Raw genomic sequence first — 6000 nt, 5'->3', positions numbered from 1 at the left:
TCTTACAGATGTGTAACTCCACACTTTTAGGTATTGGTCCCAACGCTGGTCTTACAGATGTGTAACACCACCCTTTTAGGTATTGGTCCCAACGCTGGTCTTACAGATGTGTAACACCACACTTTTAGTTTTTGGTCAGTCAGATGAACGATAGCAAAACCTCGATTTACAAAGGAGGAGGAACCCGAGGTTTAACACCGTATGAGGGCTTTTCCCACAAAAACCCGTAAGCCGCCTTTCTCCACGGCTGTCAACTTCGGAGAGGAAGCGCCCAAGCTGGGCCCCGTGCCGGGTGTCACCGGGCGCGTCTGGTCCTCCCGGGGCCTCGCGGGTGGCGGGACCCGGGGCCGCACTCACTGCCGCCCGCCCCCGACCAGACGCAGTCACCCGGGGACGCCGCCACCGCCTTACCCCGAAATGGCGGCCGCAGGACCGCGAGGCCACGCCCCCCGGGGCGGGGCCAGATTCCAGGCCCGAGCGATAGATCCCCGAGCCAAGTTTCCAGCGGAGAGCCGAGCTCGAGAGCTCGCGCGGAGGCGGTGAGCCCGCGGCGCCGCAGGTCGCGAAGACGAGCGTCGAGCGCAGGCTTCGCTCGCCGGGGCGGCCCGAGAGCGTCTTCATTGCGGGTGCTTGCGCCGCCATCTTAGATGGCGGGAGTTAGAGCCGAGCGAGCCTGAGGCGGGAAGGCTTCTTCTCTGCCGCTCTCCGCGGGCCCTCAGACGGGCCGGCTGGCCGGGCTTTGGGGCGCGTGCCCTGAGGCGCGGGGCGCTAGTGCAGCGATGCGGGGCCTCCCCGGGGCCCCGTCCCCCGGGCTGGGGACGCGCCGAATGTGACCGCATCCCGTTCGCCCAGCCGCCGCCGCCGCCGCCGCACGACGGGACCCGGCGCGACCCGGCTCCCTCAGGTAGGCCGCGCAGGGCTGACGGCACGGTGGCGGGGCGAAGGGCCCGTCAGGCCGCTGTCACCCGGGTGGCGGGCCGGGCGCGGGCCGAGTGTCATGGCCGGCGAGCCAGTTTCCACACCCCTGCTCAGATTTCCTAGTGTTTCTCGGAAACGTGCCAGCGCCACCCCGGTGCCCAGCGCGCATTCCTCATATTTTGGCAGTGGGGGGGAAAAAAATTCGCCCGGAGCTGCCCGGTGCCTGTGTTGTCACTGGGATGGGCTGGTTCTTTTTCTCTCGGGCTGCAGAAGTGGGGGGAGCCCGGCCTTGCACCTCCTCTCGGGCTGCTTCGCTCAAGTGACACCCTTTTTAGGGAAGACGAGAGAATCGAGGAAGGCAGCGAGAAACGGGTCAGTGCCCCGCCGCTAAGGCGTGGGGACCTCTCCCGGGGGCTTCCTGGTGGAAGGCCGGGGATGCTCGAGATCGGGAACCGGGATGCCTTTTGTGTGAAGCGACAGCCGTCTAGCTTCTGCAAAGTCAGTGGATGCAGAGAGGGGAGTTGGGACATCACGGGAGACGAGTCGGCCGTGTTCATTCATTGTTCTTTCTCCAGGGCCCAGGGTGTGCCTCTGGTTTTCATTCTTTGTTAGGGGTGACGGTGGGATCTCGTCTCTCCCCGTTGGGACGTGACTGGGACCTGGGGAGGGGGTCGGGTCTGTGCATAGAAGTGGGGAATGGATTCAGGGCACGTCTGGATGCCTGCATTGCGTCCTGTGGGGTCTGTGGAGACTGCCCTTAGTGCTCTGGCTCCTGGGGCGTGAAAACAATGCGCGGCGATAAGGATTGATTTCCCAAGTGTTCTTGGGATTTAGAACAGTTAAGTGCGCTTTGGGGAGTAGAGAAGCCCCGAGGTTCCTTGCTTGCTTCTCGAAGAGTTTGGAAGGACCGTGTTCACTAGGTGAGGCAGAGGGGAGGGCATTGTCAGCGGAGGGAACAGCTGGCACCAAGGCACAGAGGCATGGATGCCCTACAGGAGTTGCGATGAGTTTGGGGAGCAGCTATTTATTAAATGTGGGGTGCAGGAAGGAGATAGTGAGATATCAGGGTCCCAAAGGAAAGCTGATAGCATGTGAAGGGTCTATGAGATGGATGGTGGTGAACTAGTTCTTTTAGTTTGGATTAATTAACTTCAAGTTGCTAATTTTTAACTCTTGCTGGTGGCTGCTTTGTCCCCTCCCCCAAAGGTAGTGAAGTCGATACAATTGAAAAGATTTACTTTGTTAAATGTAGCCAACCAGTTTTGGTAATTGATACAAAATGTTTAGCGCTTGTTCAACCGTTAATGAATTGGACTCCCTATTCCGAGATTTTTTTTGCAGGTTTTTCTAAGGTTATACATGCATGTAAAAATGTTGACTTCATAAACGTTGTATTCTTTACTAACTCTGAGTTTTAAATCTCTGCTGACAATGTAAAACATGTTCTGTAAACATACAGAAATTGGCAGATTATGGAAAGCACCTGAAAAAGTGTAGCATGAAAGTATTTTTAATTAACCCTATTTATACAGTATATTATTTTCTTTGGATTGAGTCCTCAGGTTGCAGGCTTTGTTAAAGTCTCTAGCCCAATGAACATTATTCTTAAATAGCCACTTTAAGGCTTATGCTGAAGTGACTACTCAGATATGAAGAGACTTGAGGGGCAGTTTCAAAATCTTTGGGGTTGTGTATCACCGAAAACCACTGAGATTCTTTTGACTGGTTTTTACTCTTATCACTTCAAGGGCTAAGTAAGCTGTTTAAAATCCAGCAGCAACATTTGACCTAGCTGAGCTCTGGGTACTTGGAAAAATAAACCTGCTGATGTTTCTGTTCTGAAGGCTTATCATCAGGTCTGCAGGGCTGTGATTGTGCCTTGAAGTGGGATCAGGCAGCTTTGTTAAGGTCTTGTCAATAGCTGAAAAGACCTTGTGTGCCTGTGAAGTAGAAGACTTGACTGAAAGGCTTTTGAATGCATTTTAAGGGATTTGGCCTAGTAGAAAAAAGACTGAGAACCATATTAAAACCTTTCATTTAGGACAGAAAGTGTTCAAAAAATAAGAATGATACTGCATTACAACTACTTTGAACCCAGTTGCTTCTAGCCTCAAGTCACTTTTGCTGTGAAGGTTAAACAACTTGACACCTTTTGGAAATTAGACATTTGCAGAAGTACTACTTTTTAAAAATATATATATATAATGACTAACTTCAAATTGCTCCTTTAGGAAGTCTGTTAGTAAATGTATGATTACTTAATGTTTAAACCCCAGACAAAACTTTGTTAGTCACCTACCTAAAAATAGAAAAAAATATTATATGAGAGACCGCTTTGGTTTGCCTGTTAGGTGTAATAGTAATAACCCTGATCTTGGGAGGAGCTTGTTAGCTAAACAGTATACCTTAATGCTGACTTGCAGAAGAGAATTTAAATGCTGTCTGTGAAAGACAGTGAACAAATGGAACAGTGAGGGATTTATAAATACCATATAAATATGGTATAAATACCATAAAAACCAAGCTTTGACTTGAAAATTTTGTTGTGTTAATTTTCTAAAGTTGTATATAGACCATAACAATCAGTTTTCCATCCCTGAAAAATCAGGAATATTGGGTGCTTTTTGTTGTTATTTTTTTAAAGCAAGGTCTCACTGTGTAGCCCTTGGAAGGTTTGAAACTCACTATATAAACCAGGTTGGCTTTGAACTCACAGTGATCCCCCTGCCTCTGTCTTGTAGTGCTGGGATTAAAAGTGTAGGTTCTTTAGGAAGAGGTTATTGAAGTTTTTTTTCTTGATATGTGTACATATAGATGGGTGAAATTGATAATTGTTCATCCAGCGGGTTCAAAATATAACACTAGATATTTATGTCAAGATTCCATTGATACTAATGAGGTCTAAACTCTTGTCTGTAATCTTATAATAGTAATGTCTGAGTGTTTTATTTTGGCCTTCAAAGTTGTGAGTAAAAAGTCCTTAATTACACATTTAATTTTTGTAGTGTTTGAGTCATTCTGTTACTCCTTTGCTCCCAGAATTATTTGTGTAGCTCTCAGTGATTTAATTTTAGTTTTTTAAATTATACATGTATGAGTATTTTGCCTGCATATATGTCTGTGAACCTGTGCCTGGTGTCTTGGAGGCCAGAACAGGGCATCATCATCTGGAACTGAGGTTACAGACAGTTGTGCGCCAGCATGTGGGTGGATGCTGGGAACTGAACCCAGGTCTTTTGCAAGAGCAGCCAGTACTCTTAACCACTGAGCCATCTCTCCAGCCCTTTAGTGGTTTTTGTTGTGATGGTGATTGACTTTTTCTTTTTTATTGTACCTATGTGTGTATGTTTGTGTGGCTGAGTGTATGAACCGCTGTGTACAGTGTCAGTGGAGGTCAGAAGAGGGCATCAGATCCTCTGGAGTTGGAATTACAAGTAGTTGTGAGCCATCGTGTGGGTTCTGGAAACCAAACCAGATTTTCTGCAAGAGCAGTAAGCACTGTTAACTGATGAGCCATTGTTCAGTCCAGTTGTTTTTTAAATACATATTCTCAGTGCTGGAGAGATGGCTCAGTGGTTAAGAGCGCTTGTTGCTCTTGCAGAGGACCCTGGTTTGAGGGTAAGCATCTACAATGGGGGCTCACAACTGTCAGTAACTCCAGTTCTAGAAGATTGGACACCGTCTTCTGTTCTCACATAGTACACATGGCACCACATGGTTCACAGAAATATAACAGGTCAAACACCCATACACATAAAATAAAAATAAATAAATTAAATGCATGCTTGTATTAAATACATATATGTAATCAAGGCTGGCCTCAAATTTGTGATCTTCCTACTTGAGCCATCCTGAGATTTGGGGTTACAGGTGTGTGCTACACCACCTAGTGAGTGATTTCAGATATTTGACTTCTAAAATTATTCCCGGAATCTCAGTTTAACTGAAGAAAATTTTCAAGTGGATGGTATTTATTTGTTATTTAGCTTGGCACAGGCTATCTGAAGTTTCTTTCTTTCTTTCTTTATTGCTCACAGTGCGTTAATTGGCATCACATTCCAATCAGTGTACATAGTATATTTTGAAGAACACTTGACACGGTTTTATTTTTAGACCAGGATTTAGTCTATTTCTAAAGGATTTAGCTGGGTGGGGATTAACAATCCTAAAGAGCTATTTTAGAATTTGCAAATCCTTGTGATTTAGTGATGTTTACATTTTTTGGGTAACAAATGGGAAGCAGCAGGCAATGAGAATTTTTTTTTTTTTTTTTCCCGAGACAGGGTTTCTCTGTGTAGTTTTGGTGCCTGTCCTGGATCTTGCTGTGTAGACTAGGCTGGCCTTGAACTCACAGAGACCTACCTGCCTCTGCCTCTCCAGTGCTGGGATTAAAGGCGTGTGCCACCACTGCCTGGCAATGAGAGTGTTTTAAGTGAACTCTTGTATGGCACATTCTTTCAGAGAAGTGGTGTGGTCTGTACTGTGTAGGGTCATCTTCCTCTTTTTTTTTTTTTTTTTTTTTTTTTTTGAGACAGGGACTCTTTACATGGCGCTGTCTGTCTTGGAACTCACTATGTAGAACTTGAACTCAAAGATCCGCCTGCCTCTGCCTCCCAAGTGCTAGGATTAAAGGCATGCAGGTTTCATCTTCCTCTCTCTAACTATTCTATTTATTGTCATCTAATAGCAAGAGGAAACATATTGGCTGGATGAGTCAAGAAGGTCTCCTGTCTATTTCCTTCCAACCTACTATGAAATAGAAGTTCTCTCTGATTTTTTCCTTGACTTTCTATAAGGAGACGGTGTTTGGGCAAAACAGCTCCTTTTTTCTGTTTTTCTGGATACAGTGCTGGGGATTGAACCTAGGGCTTTGAGTAGACTAGGCAAACTCTGCCATTAACACTGCCAGTCAGGCTCTTTGCCTTTCTTCAACCCAGTACACGAGTGTTGGGAGAGTCAGTACTGAATGGTTATGTCTTGAGTTTTGTCTCACATGTTTATTGTTTAGACAGGAGCCCAGGTTAGCCTCATGGCAACCTTATTGCCTGAGCCTTCTAAGTGCTGGGATTATAGGCATGTATA

At 46.5% G+C, this 6000-nt stretch overlaps 1 protein-coding gene across 4 annotated transcripts in view; it reads left to right on the top strand.

Moving 5' to 3' along the window:
* Positions 1 to 500: 500 nt before the first annotated feature.
* Positions 501 to 6000, top strand: part of Raf1 (Raf-1 proto-oncogene, serine/threonine kinase) — a 57987-nt gene continuing 52487 nt past the window's right edge. Inside the window, exon 1 of one of the 4 annotated variants that reach the window (XM_076567648.1) lies at positions 501 to 904. The gene's annotated coding sequence lies outside the window, so the exon portion shown is untranslated. Of the gene's footprint in view, positions 905 to 927; positions 1291 to 1393; positions 1417 to 6000 lie in introns of those variants that run through there. The other 3 variants (XM_076567649.1, XM_042273873.2, XM_076567651.1) reach the window with 3 other exon arrangements.

Source organism: Peromyscus maniculatus, chromosome 3, assembly GCF_049852395.1.
Source record: "Peromyscus maniculatus bairdii isolate BWxNUB_F1_BW_parent chromosome 3, HU_Pman_BW_mat_3.1, whole genome shotgun sequence".
Taxonomy (NCBI): Eukaryota; Metazoa; Chordata; class Mammalia; order Rodentia; family Cricetidae; genus Peromyscus; species Peromyscus maniculatus.
This window is presented reverse-complemented; position numbering and strand designations above follow the sequence as displayed.